This window comes from Protopterus annectens, chromosome 2.part1 (assembly GCF_019279795.1).
Source record: "Protopterus annectens isolate FY-2018-M chromosome 2.part1, PAN1.0, whole genome shotgun sequence".
Classification (NCBI taxonomy): Eukaryota; Metazoa; Chordata; order Ceratodontiformes; family Protopteridae; genus Protopterus; species Protopterus annectens.
This window is the reverse complement of record NC_056729.1, coordinates 1,840,937,509-1,840,954,290: the sequence shown is the minus strand read 5'-3', so window position 1 is coordinate 1,840,954,290 and position 16,782 is coordinate 1,840,937,509.

The following is a 16,782-nucleotide window of genomic DNA, read 5'->3' as shown; positions in this document are numbered from 1 at the left end:
GTATAGCTGCAGGAAAGACATTGTAGTAGGGGATGTGCAGCACACTCTCCCATATTAATGAGGACCAGATACAGTATAGCTGCAGGGAAGACATTGTAGTAGGGGATGTGCAGCACTCTCCCACATTAGTGAGGACCAGATACAGAATAGCTGCAGGGAAGACATTGTAGTAGGAGATGTGCGGCACACTCTCCTACATTAGTGAGGACCAGATACAGTATAGCTGCAGGGAAGACATTGTAGCAGGGGATGTGCAGCACTCTCCCATATTAGTGAGGACCAGATACAGTATAGCTGCAGGGAAGACATTGTAGTAGGGGATGTGCAGCACACTCTCCCATATTAGTGAGGACCAGATACAGTATAGCTGCAAGGAACACATTGTAGCAGGGGATGTGCAGCACACTCTCCCATATTAGTAAGGACCAGATACAGTATAGCTTCAGGAAGGCATTGTAGTAGTGGATGTGCAGCACTCTCTCCCACATTAGTGAGGACCAGATACAGTATAGCTGCAAGGAAGACATTGTAGTAGGGGGTGTGCAGCACACTCTCCCATATTAGTGAGGACCAGATACAGTATAGCTGCAGGGAAGACATTGTAGTAGGGGATGTGCAGCACTCTCCCATATTAGTCAGGACCAGATACAGTAAAGCTGCAGGGAAGACATTGTAATAGGGGATGTGCAGCACTCTCCCACATTAGTGAAGACCAGATACAGTATAGCTGCAGGGAAGACATTGTAGTAGGGGATGTGCAGCACCCTCCCATATTAGTGAGGACCAGATACAGTATAGCTGCAGGGAAGACATTGTAGTAGGGGATGTGCAGCACACTCTCCCATATTAGTGAGGACCAGATACAGTATAGCTGCAGGGAAGACATTGTAGTAGGGGATGTGCAGCACACTCTCCCATATTAGTGAGGACCAGATACAGTATAGCTGCAGGGAAGACATTGTAGTAGGGGATGTGCAGCACACTCTCCTACATTAGTGAGGACCAGATACAGTATAGCTGCAGGGAAGACATTGTAGCAGGGGATGTGCAGCACTCTCCCATATTAGTGAGGACCAGATACAGTATAGCTGCAGGGAAGACATTGTAGTAGGGGATGTGCAGCACACTCTCCCATATTAGTGAGGACCAGATACAGTATAGCTGCAAGGAACACATTGTAGAAGGGATGTGCAGCACACTCTCCCATATTAGTGAGGACCAGATACAGTATAGCTTCAGGAAGACATTGTAGTAGTGGATGTGCAGCACTCTCTCCCACATTAGTGAGGACCAGATACAGTATAGCTGCAAGGAAGACATTGTAGTAGGGGGTGTGCAGCACACTCTCCCATATTAGTGAGGACCAGATACAGTATAGCTGCAGGGAAGACATTGTAGTAGGGGATGTGCAGCACTCTCCCATATTAGTGAGGACCAGATACAGTATAGCTGCAGGGAAGACATTGTAGTAGGGGATGTGCAGCACACTCTCCCATATTAGTGAGGACCAGATACAGTATAGCTGCAGGGAAGACATTGTAGTAGGGGGATGTGCAGCACACTCTCCCATATTAGTGAGGACCAGATACAGTATAGCTGCAGGGAAGACATTGTAGTAGGGGATGTGCAGCACACTCTCCCATATTAGTGAGGACCAGATACAGTATAGCTGCAGGGAAGACATTGTAGTAGGGGATGTGCAGCACACTCTCCCATATTAGTGAGGACCAGATACAGTATAGCTGCAGGGAAGACATTGTAGTAGGGGATGTGCAGCACTCTCCCATATTAGTGAGGACCAGATACAGTATAGCTGCAGGGAAGACATTGTAGTAGGGGATGTGCAGCACACTCTCCCATATTAGTGAGGACCAGATACAGTATAGCTGCAGGAAGACATTGTAGTAGGGGATGTGCAGCACCTCCCATATTAGTGAGGACCAGATACAGTATAGCTGCAGGGAAGACATTGTAGTAGGGGATGTGCAGCACACTCTCCCATATTAGTGAGGACCAGATACAGTATAGCTGCAGGGAAGACATTGTAGTAGGGGATGTGCAGCACTCTCCCATATTAGTGAGGACCAGATACAGTATAGCTGCAGGGAAGACATTGTAGTAGGGATGTGCAGCACCTCCCATATTAGTGAGGACCAGATACAGTATAGCTGCAGGGAAGACATTGTAGTAGGGGATGTGCAGCACTCTCCCATATTAGTGAGGACCAGATACAGTATAGCTGCAGGGAAGACATTGTAGTAGGGGATGTGCAGCACTCTCCCATATTAGTGAGGACCAGATACAGTATAGCTGCAGGGAAGACATTGTAGTAGGGGATGTGCAGCACTCTCCCATATTAGTGAGGACCAGATACAGTATAGCTGCAGGGAAGACATTGTAGTAGGGGATGTGCAGCACTCTCCCATATTAGTGAGGACCAGATACAGTATAGCTGCAGGGAAGACATTGTAGTAGGGGATGTGCAGCACTTTCCCATATTAGTGAGGACCAGATACAGTATAGCTGCAGAAAAGACATTGTAGTAGGGTGTGTGCAGCAGCACTCTCCCATATTAGTGAGGACCAGATACAGTATAGCTGCAGGGAAGACATTGTAGTAGGGGATGTGCAGCACTCTCCCATATTAGTGAGGACAAGATACAGTATAGCTGCAGGAAGACATTGTAGTAGGGGGGGCCCCCCCCCCTTTGGGGGGAAAAAAAAGGGGGAAGGGAAAAAGGGGGGGGGGCCCCCCCTTTTTTAAAAAACCCGGTTTAAAAAAAGGGGGGGGGGGTTGGGGGGCCCCCCCCCCTTTCTGGGGGGGGGAAAAAAGGGGGGGCCCCCCCCTTTTGGGGGGGGCCCCCTTCCCCAAAAAAGGGGGGCGCAAAACCCCGGGGGGGAAAAAAATTTTTAAAAGGGGGGACCTTTTTTTGGGGGGGGGGGTTTTTTAGGGGGGCCCGGGTTTTTGGGGAAAAAAGGGGGGGAAAAAAAATTTTTTTGGGGGGGAAACCCCTTTTTTTGGGGGGAAAAAGAAAGGGGGGGAAAAATTTTTTGGGACCCCCCCCAAAAAGGGGGGTTTTTGGGGGGAAAAATTTTTTGGGACCCCCCCCAAAAAGGGGGGTTTTTGGGGGGAAAAATTTTTTGGGACCCCCCCCAAAAAGGGGGGTTTTTGGGGGGGCCCCCCAAAAAACCCCTTCCCTATTTGGGGAAAAAAGTAAGGGGGGGGGCCCCCCAAAAAACCCCTTCCCTATTTGGGGGGTTTTTGGGGGGGCCCCTTTTAAAGGGGGGGCCCCCAATTTTGGGGAAAAAAAGTAAGGGGGGGCCCCTTTTAAAAACCCCTTCCCTATTTGGGGAAAAAAGTAAGGGGGGGGGCCCCTTTTAAAAGGACCCCCTTTTTTGGGGGGGGAAAAAATTTAGGGGGGGCAAAATTTTTTTTACCCCCTTTTTTGGGGGGGAAAAAAAGGGGGGGGGGGCCCCTTTTAAAAACCCCTTCCCTATTTGGGGAAAAAAGTAAGGGGGGGGAAAAAAAGGGGGGGGGCCCCCAATTTTGGGGAAAAAAAGTAAGGGGGGAAAAATTTTTTGGGACCCCCCCCAAAAAGGGGAAAAAAAAAGGGGGGGAAAAATTTTTTGGGACCCCCCCCAAAAAGGGGGGTTTTTGGGGAAACATTTTAAAAACCCCTTCCCTATTTGGGGGGTTTTTGGGGGGGCCCCCCTTTTTTTGGGGGCCCCCCCCAAAAAGGGGGGGGTGGGGAAACCCCTTTTTTTTAGGCCCGGAAAAAAAAGGGGGCCCCGGGGGGGGGGTTTAAAGGGGGGCCAAACCCCTTTTTTTCCCCCGGGGGGGAAATTTTTTAAAACCCTTTTTTTGGGGGGGAAAAAAAGGGGGGGGGGGGTTTTTTTTACCCCCTTTTTTGGGGGGGAAAAAAAGGGGGGGGGAAAAATTTTAAAAGGGGCCCCCAAAATTTTGGGGGAAAATTTTGGGGGGGGGGTTTTTTTTTCCCCCAAAAATTGGGGGAAAAAAAATTTTGGGGGGGTTTTTAAAAAAAAACCCCCAAAAATTGGGGGAAAATTTTGGGGGGGGGGGAAATTTTTTCCCCCCAGAAAAACCAAAAAAAAAGGGGGGGGGGGTGAAAAAACCCCCCCCCCGGGAACCGGGGGTTTTTTAGGAAGGGAAAAAAAAAACCCCCCAAAAAAACCGGGAAAATTTTGGGGGGGCAAATTAAAATTTTAAACCCCCAAAAAGGCCCGGAAAATTTTGGGGGGGGGGGGGAAAAAAAAACCCCCCTTTTTCCGGGAAAATTTTGGGGGGGGGGGGTTTTTTTTTCCCCCTTTTTGGGGGGGGTTTTGGGGGGGGGGGTTTTTTTTTACCCCCTTTTTTGGGGGGGGAAAAAATTTAGGGGGGGCAAAATTTTTTTTACCCTTCCCTATTTGGGGAAAAAAGTAAGGGGGGAAAAATTTTTAAAAACCCCTTCCCTATTTGGGGGGTTTTTGGGGGGAAAAATTTTTTGGGACCCCAAACCCCGGGGGGAAAAAAGGGGGGGGGGCCCCCCCTTTAGTGGGGGGAAAAAACCCCCAAAAAAAAAATTTTAAAAAAATTTGGGGGGGGCCCCCCCCAAAAAGGGGGAAAAAAGGGGGGAAACCCCCAAAAAAGGAAGGGGTTTAAAACCCCCAAAAATTTTGGGGGGGAACCCCCCAAAAATTTTGGGGGGGGGCCCCCCCCCCAAAAAGGGGGGGAACCCCCCAAAAATTTTGGGGGGGAACCCCCAAAAAAGGAAGGGGTTTAAAACCCCAAAAATTTTGGGGGGGGGGGGCCCCCCCCCCAAAAAGGGGGGGAACCCCCAAAAAAGGAAGGGGTTTAAAACCCCCAAAAAAGGAAAAAACCCCCCCCGGGGGGGGAAAAAAACCCCCCTTTTTTTTTTTCCCCCCCCGGGGGGGGGTTAAACCCCCTTTTTTTTTTTCCCCCCCCAAAAATTTTGGGGGGGGGGGGCCCCCCCCCCAAAAAGGGGGGGAACCCCCCAAAAATTTTGGGGGGGGGGGGCCCCCCCCCCAAAAAAGGGGTTTAAAACCCCAAAAAGGGGGGGATTTTCCCCCCAAAAAAAAAATTTTCCCCCCCTTTAGTGGGGGGAAAAAATTTTTGGGGGGGGGAAAAAATTTCAGGAAAATTTAAAGGGGGGCCAAACCCCTTTTTTTGGGGGGTTTAAATAAGGGGGGGTTTAAAGGGGGGCCAAACCCCTTTTTTTGGGGGGTTTAAATAAGGGGGGAGTTTTTAAAAACCCCTTCCCTATTTGGGGAAAAAAGTAAGGGGGGGGAAAAAAAGGGGGGGGGCCCCCAATTTTGGGGGAAAAAAAAGGGGGGGGGGGGGTGGGCCCCCAATTTTGGGGGAAAAAAAAGGGGGGGGGGTTTTTTAAAACCCCCTTTTTTGGGGGGGGAAAAAATTTAGGGGGGGGTTTTTTAAAACCCCCTTTTTTGGGGGGGGAAAAAATTTAGGGGGGGCAAAAAGGGGGGGGGCCCCCAATTTTGGGGAAAAAAAGTAAGGGGGGGGAAAAAAAACCCCCCTATTTGGGGAAAAAAGTAAGGGGGGGCCCCTTTTAAAGGGGGGGCCCCCAATTTTGGGGGGTTTTTTGGGGGGCCCCCTTTTAAAAGGGGCCCCCAAAATTTTGGGGGAAAATTTTGGGGGCAATTTTAAAAGGGGCCCCCCTTTTTCCGGGAAAATTTTGGGGGGGGGGAAAAAAATTTTAAACCCCCCCAAGGGAACCGGGGGTTTTTTAGGGGGGTTTTAGAAAAAAAAAGGAAAAAGGGGGGAAATTTGGGGGGGGGTTTTAGAAAAAACCCCCCCCCCCAAAACCAAAAAAAAAGGGGGGGTTTTTTTTCCCCCCAAAAAAACCAAAAAAGGGGGGGGGTTTTTTTTAAAACCCCCCCAAAAGGCCCGGAAAATTTTGGGGGGGGGGGGGTTTTTTTTTCCCCCTTTTTCCGGGAAAATTTTGGGGGGGGGGGATTAAAATTTTAAACCCCCCCAAAAGGCCCGGAAAATTTTGGGGGGGGGGGGGTTTTTTTTTCCCCCTTTTTCCGGGAAAATTTTGGGGGGGGGATTAAAAGGGGCCCCCAAAATTTTGGGGGAAAAAATTTAGGGGGGGGGGGTTTTTTTTCCCCCTTTTTCCGGGAAAATTTTGGGGGGGCAATTTTAAAAGGGGCCCCCAAAATTTTGGGGGAAAAAATTTAGGGGGGGGTTTTTTAAAACCCCCAAAAAAACCCGGAAAATTTTGGGGGGGGGGGATTAAAATTTTAAACCCCCCCAAAAGGCCCGGGAAAATTGGAGGGGGAGGGGAAAAAAAAAAAAAAAAAAAGGGGCAAATTGGGGAAAAAAAATTTAAAAAAAAAAAAATTTTTAGGAAGGGAAAAAAAATTTAAAAAAAAAGGGGGAAATTTGGGGGGGGGAAAAAAATTTAAAAGGAAAAAAAAAAGGGGGGGGGGTGGGGGGGCCCCCCTTTTTTGGGAAAATCAGGGAAAAAGGGGGGGGGAGGGTTCCCAATTTAAAAGGAAAAAAAAGGGGGGTTTTTTTTTTTAAAAAAAAGGAAAAAGGGGGGGCCGGGGGGGGGGGGAAAGGGCCCCCAAAAATTGGGGGAAAAAAAATTTGGGGGGGGATTAATTTAAACCCCCCCAAAAGGCCCGGGAAAATTGGAGGGGAATTTTTTAAAAAAAACCCCCCTTTTTAAAAAAAAGGGGGGGAAAAATTTTTTGGGACCCCCCCCAAAAAGGGGAAAAAAAAAGGGGGGGGAAACCTTTTAAGGGGGGGTTAAAAAAGGGGAAAATTTAAATAAGGGGGGGTTTAAAGGGGGGGTTAAAAAAGGGGAAAATTTAAATAAGGGGGCAGGAAAAAAAGGGGGGGGGAAACCCCTTTTGGGGGGTTTTTGGGGGGGCCCCTTTTAAAAACCCCCCCAAAAAGGGGGTTTTGGGGGGGTTTTTTTTCCCCCCAAAAAAACCAAAAATTTGGGGGGGGGTTTTTTTTTTAAAAAAAAGGAAAAAGGGGGGGCCCGGGGGGGGGGGGGCCCCCCCTTTTTTGGGGGAAAAAACAGGGGGGTTTTTTGGGGCCCCCGGGGAAAAAAAGGGGGTTGGGAGGAGGGGGCCCCCTTTTTAAAAATTTTAAAAACCCCCAAAACCCCAAAAAAAGGGGGGGGCCCCCTTTTAAAAAACCAAAAAAAGGGGGAAAAAAGGGGGGGGGGTTCCCCCCCTTTTTTGGGGGGGGCCCCCAAGGGGGAAAAAGGGGGGGGGGCCCCCCTTTTAAAAAAAAAAAAACCCCCAAAAAAAAGGGGTTCCCAATTTAAAAGGAAAAAAAAAAGGGGGGGAAAATTTTGGGGGGGGGCCCAATTTAAAAGGAAAAAAAAAAGGGGGGGAAAATTTTGGGGGGGGGCCCAATTTAAAAAAAAAAAAAAAAGGGGGGGGGGGGGGGCCCCCCCTTTTTTGGGGGAAAAAAAAAAAAAAATTTGGGGGGGGGGGCCCCCCTTTTTTTGGGGGGAAAAAAAAGGGGGGGGGGGGTTTTGGGGGGGGGGGGCCCCCCCCCAAAAAGGGGGCCCCCGGGGGGGGAAAAATTTTGGGGGGGGGCCCCCCCCCGGGGGGGGGGGGGAAAATTTTGGGGGGGGGGGGCCCCCTCTCCCATATTAGTGAGGAAAGAAATTTTTGGGGGGGGGGGTTTTGGGGGGGGGGGGCCCCCCCAAAAAGGGGGAAAAAATTTTTGGGGGGGTTTTTTTGGGGGGGCCCCCCCCCGGGGGGGGAAAAAAAAAAAGGGGAAAATTTGGGGGGGGGGGCCCCCCTTTAAAGGGGGAAATTTTAAAAAAAAAATTTGGGGGGAACCCCCCCTTTTTTAAAAAACCCGGTTTAAAAAAAAAGGGGTTGGGGGCCCCCCTTTTAAAAAAAAAAAAACCCCCAAAAAAAAGGGGGGGCCCCCTTTTAAAAAAAAAAAAACCCCCAAAAAAAAGGGGGTTCCCCCCCTTTTTTGGGGGGGGCCCCCAAGGGGGAAAAAGGGGGGGGCCCCCCTTTTTGGGGGGGGCCCCAAAAGGGGGGGGGGTGGGGGGGCCCCCTTTTAAAAAAAAAAAAAAGGGGGGGAAAATTTTGGGGGGGGGCCCAATTTAAAAGGAAAAAAAAGGGGAAAATTTTGGGGGTTCCCCCCCTTTTTGGGGGGGGGGGGAAAAAAAAAAAAAAAATTTTGGGGGGGGGCCCAATTTTTGGGGGGGGCCCCCAAAACCCGGGGGGGTTTTTTTTTTCCCCCCCCCCGGGAACCGGGAAAAAAAGGGGGGGGTTTTTAAAAATTTAAAAAAAAAAGGGGGGGGGAGGGTTCCCAATTTAAAAGGAAAAAAAAAAAAAAGGGGGGGGGGGGGCCCCCCCTTTTTAAAAAAAAAAAAAAGGGGGGGAAAATTTTTTCCCCCCCCCCAAAAAAAAAAAAAAAAGGGGGGGAAAATTTTGGGGGTTCCCAATTTAAAAGGAAAAAAAAAAGGGGGGAAAATTTTGGGGGGGGGCCCAATTTAAAAGGAAAAAAAAAAGGGGGGGAAAAGGGGGGTGGCCCCCCCCCAAAAAAAAAAAAAAAAAGGGGGGGAAAATTTTGGGGGGGGGCCCTTTTAAAAAACCAAAAAAAGGGGGAAAAAAGGGGGGGGCCCCCCCCCAAAAAGGGGGAAAAAATTTTTGGGGGGGGGGGGAAAGGGGTTCCCTTTCCCCAAAAAAAAAAACCCGGGGGAAAAAAGGGGGGAACCCCCCCCCTTTTTAAAAAACCCCAAAAAAAAAGGGGGGGGGAGGGGCCCCCCCTTTTTTGGGAAAATCAGGGAAAAAGGGGGGGGGAGGGGCCCCCTTTTAAAAAAAAAAAAACCCCGGGGGGGGGTGGGGGGGCCCCCTTTTTTTGGGGGGAAAAACCCCGTATAGCTGCAGGAAGACATTGTAGTAGGGGATGTGCAGCACTCCCCAAAAAGGGGGAAAAAATTTTTGGGGGGGGGGGTTTTGGGGGGGGGGGGCCCCCCCCCATTTGGGGGAAAAAATTTTTGGGGGGGGGGGTTTTGGGGGGGGGGGGCCCCCCCCCAAAAAGGGGGAAAAAATTTTTGGGGGGGGGGGTTTTGGGGGGGGCCCCCCCCCGGGGGGGGGGGGGAAAATTTTGGGGGGGGGCCCCCCCCCAGGGAAAAAATTTTTGGGGGGGGTTTTGGGGGGGGGCCCCCCCCCGGGGGGGGGGGGGAAAATTTTGGGGGGGGGCCCCCCCCCGGGGGGGTTTTTTGGGGGGGGGGGTTTTGGGGGGGGGGGGCCCCCCCCCAAAAAGGGGGAAAAAATTTTTGGGGGGGGGGGTTTTGGGGGGGGGGGGCCCCCCTCCCATATTAGTGAGGACCAGATACAGTATAGCTGCAGGGAAAATTTTGGGGGGGGCAACCCCCCTTTTTTTGGGGGGAAAAAAAAGGGGGGGAAAAATTTTGGGGGGGGCCCCCCCCCCGGGGGGGGGGCGAAAATTTTGGGGGGGGGGGGGGAACTCCCCCCCCAAAAAAGGGGGAAAAAATTTTTGGGGGGGGGGTTTTGGGGGGGGCCCCCCCCCGGGGGGGGGGGGGAAAATTTTGGGGGGGGCCCCCCCCCCCCTTTGGGGGGAAAAAAAAGGGGGGGAAAAATTTTGGGGGGGGGGGGCCCCCCCCCAAAAAGGGGGAAAAAATTTTTGGGGGGGGTTTTGGGGGGGGGCCCCCCCCCCGGGGGGGGGGGGAAAATTTTGGGGGGGGGCCCCCCCCCGGGGGGGGGGGGAAGACATTTTAGTAGGGGATGTGCAGCACTCTCCCATAATACTGAGGACCAGATACAATATAGCTGCAGGGAAAATTTTGGGGGGGGGGGGCCCCCCCCCAAAAAGGGGGAAAAAATTTTTGGGGGGGGGGGTTTTGGGGGGGGGGGGCCCCCCCCCTTTTTTGGGGGGAAAAAAAAGGGGGGGAAAATTTTTTTGGGGATGTGCAGCACTCTCCGATATTAGTGATGACCAGATACAGCATAGCTGCTGGGAAGACATTGTAGTAGGGGATGTGCAGCATTCTCCCATATTAGTGAGGACCAGATACAGGGGGGGTTGGGGGGAACCCCCCCTTTTTTAAAAAACCCGGTTTAAAAAAAATTTGGGGGGGGGGGCCCCCCTTTAAAGGGGGAAATTTTAAAAAGGGGGGGGGAAAATTTGGGGGGGGGGGCCCCCCCCTTTAAAGGGGGAAATTTTAAAAAGGGGGGGGGAAAAGGGGTTGGGGGCCCCCCTTTTAAAAAACCAAAAAAAGGGGGAAAAGGGTTGGGGGGGCCCCCCCCCGGGGGGGGGGGGAAAAAAAAAAAAAAAGGGGGGGGGGGGCCCCCTCTCCCATATTAGTGAGGACCAGATACAGTATAGCTGCAGGGAAGACATTGTAGTGGGGGGGGCCCCCCCCCGGGGGGGGGGGGGAAAATTTTGGGGGGGGGGGGCCCCCCCCATATTAGTGAGGACCAGATACAGTATAGCTGCAGGGAAAATTTTGGGGGGCCGCCCCCCCCCCAAAGGGGGAAAAAATTTTTGGGGGGAAAATTTTGGGGGGGGGCCCCCCCCCGGGGGGGCCCCCCGGGGGGGGGTTTTTGGGGGTTTTCCCCCCCCCAAAAAGGGGGAAAAAATTTTTAAAAAATAATAGGGGGGGGGGGGCCCCCCCCCCGGGGGGGGGGGGGGGGGGGGGGGGGCCCCCCCCCAAAAAGGGGGAAAAAATTTTTGGGGAAAAATTTTGGGGGGGGCAACCCCCCTTTTTTTGGGGGGAAAAAAAAGGGGGGGAAAATTTTTTTGGGGGGGCAAACCCCCCCCCAAAGGGGGAAATTTTAAAAAGGGGGGGGGAAAATTTGGGGGGGGGGGCCCCCCCTTTTTTTGGGGGGAAAAAAAAGGGGGAAGGGGTTTTTTTGGGGGGGGCCCCCCCTTTTTTTAAAAAAATTTTTTGGGGGGGGGGGGGGCCCCCCTTTTAAAAAACCAAAAAAAGGGGGAAAAGGGGTTTTGGGGGGGGGCCCAATTTAAAAGGAAAAAAAAGGGGGGGGGAGGGGCCCCCCCTTTTTAAAAAAAAAAAACCCCGGGGGGGGGTGGGGGGGCCCCCTTTTTGGGGGGGGCCCCCAAAACCCCAAAAAAAGGGGGGGGCCCCCCCCCTTTTTTGGGGGGGGCCCCCAAAACCCGGGGGGGGGTGGGGGGGCCCCCTTTTAAAAAAAAAAAAAAGGGGGGGAAAAAGGGGGGGGAACCCCCCCAAAAAAAAAAAAAAACCCCGGGGGGGGGTGGGGGGGCCCCCTTTTAAAAAAAAAAAATTTTTTAGGAAGGGAAAAAATTTTTTTTAAAAAAAAGGAAAAAGGGGGGGCCCTTTTTTTTTTTTTAAAAAAAAGGAAAAAGGGGGGGCCGGGGGGGGTTTTTTTTTAAAAAAAAGGAAAAAGGGGGGGCCGGGGGGGGAAAAAAAAAAACCCCCCAAAAAGCCCAAAAAAAGGGGGGGGTTTTTTTTCCCCCCAAAAAAACCAAAAAAAAAATTTTTTATAAATTTAAAAAAAAAGGGGGAAATTTGGGGGCAAATTTTAAAAGGGGCCCCCAAAATTTTAAAACCCGGGAAAATTGGAGGGGAAAAGGGGGTTAAAATTTTAAACCCCCCCCAAAAACCCGGGAAAATTGGAGGGGAAAAGGGGGTTAAAATTTTAAACCCCCCCAAAAGGCCCGGGAAAATTGGAGGGAAAAGGGGGTTAAAATTTTAAACCCCCCCAAAAGGCCCGGGAAAATTGGAGGGGGGGGGTTTTTTTTCCCCCCAAAAAAACCAAAAAAAAAGGGGGGGTTTTTTTAAAAAAAACCCCCAAAAATTGGGGGAAAAAAAATTTTGGGGGGGGGGAAAAAAAAAAACCCCCAAAAATTGGGGGAAAAAAAATTTTGGGGGGGGAAAAAAAAAAAAAAAAAAACCCCGGGGGGGGTTTTGGGGGGCCCCCCCTTTTTTGGGAAAATCAGGGAAAAAGGGGGGGGGAGGGGTTCCCCCCCTTTTTAAAAAAACCCGGTTTAAAAAAAGGGGGGGGGGGGGGAACCCCCCTTTTTTTGGGGGGAAAAAAAAGGGGGGGAAAAATTTTGGGGGGGGCCCCCCCCCGGGGGGGGGGGGGAAAATTTTGGGGGGGGGCCCCCCCCCGGGGGGGGGGGGGAAAATTTTGGGGGGGTGTGCAGCACTCTCCCATATTTGGGGGGGGGGGGGAAAATTTAAAGGGGGGCAACCCCCCTTTTTTTGGGGGGAAAAAAAAGGGGGAAGGGAAAAAGGGGGGGGGGCCCCCCCAAAAAAAAAAAAATTTTGGGGAAGGGAAAAAGGGGGGGGGCCCCCCCCCGGGGGGGGGGAAAAAAATTTGGGGGGAACCCCCCCTTTTTTAAAAAACCCGGTTTAAAAAAAGGGGGGGGGGGGGGAACCCCCCCTTTTTTAAAAAACCCGGTTTAAAAAAAGGGGGGGGGGGGGGGGGCCCCCCCCTTTTTTAAAAAACCCGGTTTAAAAAAAAAGGGGGGGGGCAAACCCCCCCCCAAAGGGGGAAATTTTAAAAAGGGGGGGGAAAAAGGGGGGGGGGGGCCCCCCTTTAAAGGGGGAAATTTTAAAAAAAAAATTTGGGGGGGGGGCCCCCCCCCTTTTTAAAAAACCCGGTTTAAAAAAAATTTTGGGGGGGGCCCCCCTTTTAAAAAACCAAAAAAAGGGGGAAAAAAGGGGTTGGGGGGGCCCCCCCTTTTTTTAAAAAAATTTTGGGGGGGAAAATTTGGGGGGAAACCCCCCCTTTTTTTAAAAAAATTTTGGGGGGAAAAAGGGGGGGGGGGGCCCCCTCCCCAAAAAGGGGGAAAAAATTTTTAAAAAAAAAAAGGGGGGGGCAACCCCCCTTTTGGGGGGGGGGGGGAAAATTTTGGGGGGGGGGGCCCCCCCCCGTGAGGACCAGATACAGTATAGCTGCAGGGAAGACATTGTAGTAGGGGATGTGCAGCACTCTCCCATATTAGTGAGGACCAGATACAGTATAGCTGCAGGGAAGACATTGGAGTAGGGGATGTGCAGCACTGTCCCATGTTGGTGAGGACCAGATACAGTATAGCTGCAGGGAAGACATTGTAGTAGGGGATGTGCAGCACTCTCCCACATTAGTGAGGACCAGATACAGTATAGCTGCAGGGAAGACATTGTAGTAGGGGATGTGCAGCACTCTCCCATATTAGTGAGGACCAGATACAGTATAGCTGCAGGGAAGACATTGTAGTAGGGGATGTGCAGCACTCTCCCATATTAGTGAGGACCAGATACAGTATAGCTGCAGGGAAGACATTGTAGTAGGGGATGTGCAGCACTCTCCCATATTAGTGAGGACCAGATACAGTATAGCTGCAGGCAAGACATTGTAGTAGGGATGTGCAGTACTCTCCCATATTAGTGAGGACCAGATACAGTATAGCTGCAGGGAAGAAATTGTAGTAGGGGATGTGCAGCGCACTCTCCCATATTAGAGAGGACCAGATACAGTATAGCTGCAGGCAAGACATTGTAGTAGGGGATGTGCAGCACTCACCCATATTAGTGAGGACCAGATACAGTATAGCTGCAGGGAAGACATTGTAGTAGGGGATGTGCAGCACACTCTCCCACATTAGTGAGGACCAGATACAGTATTGCTGCAGGGAAGACATTCTAGTAGGGGATGTGCAGCACTCTCCGATATTATTGAGGACCAGATACAGCATAGCTGCAGGGAAGACATTGTAGTAGGGGGTGTGCAGCACACTCTCCCATATTAGTGAGGACCAGATACAGTATAGCTGCAGAAAAGACATTGTAGTAGGGGATGTGCAGCACACTCTCACATATTAGTGAGGACCAGATACAGTATAGCTGCAGGGAAGACATTGTAGTGGGGGATGTGCAGCACTCTCCCATATTAGTGAGGACCAGATACAGTATAGCTGCAGGGAAGACATTGTAGTAGGGGTTGTGCAGCACTCTCCCATATTAGTGAGGACCAGATACAGTATAGCTGCAGGGAAGACATTGTAGTAGGGGATGTGCAGCACACTCTCCCACATTAGTGTGGGCCAGATACAGTATAGCTGCAGGGATGACATTGTAGTAGGGGTGTGCAGCACACTCTCCCATATTAGTGAGGACCAGATCCAGTATAGCTGTAGGGAAGACATTGTAGTAGGGGATGTGCAGCACACTCGCCCATATTAGTGAGGACCAGATACAGTATAGCTGCAGTGAAGACATTGTAGTAGGGGATGTGCAGCACTCTCCCATATTAGTGAGGACCAGATACAGTATAGCTGCAGGGAAGACATTGTAGTAGGGGATTTGCAGCACTCTCCCATATTAGTGAGGACCAGATACAGTATAGCTGCGGGGAAGACATTGTAGTATGGGATGTGCAGCACTCTCCCATATTAGTGAGGACCAGATACAGTATAGCTGCAGGGAAGACATTGTAGTAGGGGATTTGCAGCACTCTCCCATATTAGTGAGGACCAGATACAGTATATCTGCAGGGAAGACATAGTAGTAGGGGATGTGCAGCACACACTCCTATATTAGTGAGGATCAGATACAGTATAGCTGCAGGGAAGACATTGTAGTAGGGGATGTGCAGCACTCTCCCATTTTAGTGAGGACCAGATGCAGTACGGTTGCACCCCTTGTTGGTATTTTGAAAATCTGGTCCAAGGAGTTTGTGTTTACAAAATCCAGGAATATGTGTGCCTGTTTGTTTGGTGTCATATATGATTCCCAGTTAATAGTGGGGTAATTAAAGTCACCCATGAATATGGTATTGGGTTGGATGGTGAGTGTTTCCATTAAGTTGAAATACATGGTATGGCTTTCCTGGGTCACAGGTGGGGTCAAAGTGAATTTCTGAAAGTTTGTCAATAATCCAGAGATGAAACTCACTTCAAGAACTTCAGACATCTGGGCAAAGACTCTGCAAAGATAAGTAAGTAGTCTAAATAAGGAAAAAAATAAGTCTGCAATGGGCTATGACTGGAGCTGGGCACTTTATGAGCAGTCTTGAAGCTGCATACAACCTAAAGGGTAATGCACATAACTGTTACTGTGATCCAGACACAGAAAATCTGAGAAATTTCTTGAAGACTTTGGCTATGAGAATGTGACAGCATGCATTTCTTAGATCTAATATTACCATAAAGCTTCCCTGGGAAGTGAGAAGTAACAGACTCTGAAGGGTCAACATTTTGAATTTTGCAACTTTTACTTCAGATTTAGGAAGGAAAGCTCCAAAAGTGATGCCCAAGAAGACTCTTTGGTACTATAAGCATTTTGGAATAGAGCCTTTTGCCCCTTTGATTTAATGGCACTGGTTTTGTGACTTCTAGTGTGAGTGATTGCTGAAGAACCTGAGGAAATATTCTGCTTGGTTTGGAGAGTGGAGAGGAACTCCCCTGACAGGAAGAATTTTTATCCAGTGCCAACTATATCTCTTCTGAACCGCCTTTAACACTCAACAGTCTGCTAAAATCTGTTGCCAAAGGGGAATGTACAGAGACAGTTGCCGGAAAAGTTTTCAGAGACAGGGGCAGGAAGGGAGAGGGTGGGGTAAAATGAAGGTATTGTCATTCTGATGCTGTAGACCATCTCTTTTTAGGAAAAGGATCGTTTCTTTTTCTTCCTCACCTATCTCCTTTTATTTTCCTGTTTGATTTGAGAAGGCAAGGTTTGTTTCTTAGATGTGGGACAGGATTTGGAAGATTTGTAAGGGGTGGGTGGCTGAAACATATTGTAAACTCTTTATTTAATTTCCCTTTATCATCAAATTGTGACAGATGGACCAAATAAAACTTCCTTGTCTAAAGATGAATCCATAATTTCAGCCCTTGTCTCATCAGAAAACATACCTCTTCAATATACAAGCAAAGCAGAGGTCCTACACAAAGTATCTGCACAGTCATACATAATCCTTAAGGCATGTTTAGATACTAGGGAAATGCTGAAAACAACAGAATTGAGATCCTTCAGGGCTAAAAATTGTGGCTAGGTCTCTGAGACTACCCATATACAAGGCACAAATTTCCATATATGGATATGATATCTAAGAATTCTATATGCCAAAGCAGAAGAAGAAGAAAAAAACTCTTACCAAATCTCTCCCAAATCTTTATTTTCTCATACACCGGGGAAGGGTTAGATGATACTAGGAGTCTGTTCCATGCTGGTGCAGGTGTTGATATAGCTGCAAGGTCAGACATAAGGTGATAAAACAAGAGCTTGTTAGTTTGAGAATGTTTGCAAAGCCTGTCTACTTTTTTAGGGACCAAAGGCCCTGCATCAGGTTTGTTATGGGCTACATTATATATGTCCTCTAGGCCTGGCACTAGTGTTTTAGGGACCAAGGACCTTGCATCAGGTTTGTTACAGGCAGCCTTATATGCATAGTCTAGGCCTGGCACTAGTGTTTTAGGGACTGAGGACCTTGCATCGGGTTTGCTACAGGCAGCATTATATGCATAGTCTAGGCCTGGCACTAGTGTTTTAGGGACCAAGGACCTTGTATCATGTTTGTTACAGGCAGTATTATATGCATCCTCTAGGCCTGGCACTAGTGTTGTGGGGACCGAAGGCTCTGCATCAGGTTTATTACAGGCAGCATTATATACTTCATCTAAGCCTGGTACTAGTGTTTTAGGACCGGAAGGCCATGCATCAGTTTTGTTACAGGCAGCATTATATGCATCCTCTAGGCCTGGCACTAGTGTTTTAGGGACTGATGGTCCTGCATCAGGTTTTTACCAGCAGTATTATATGCATCCTCT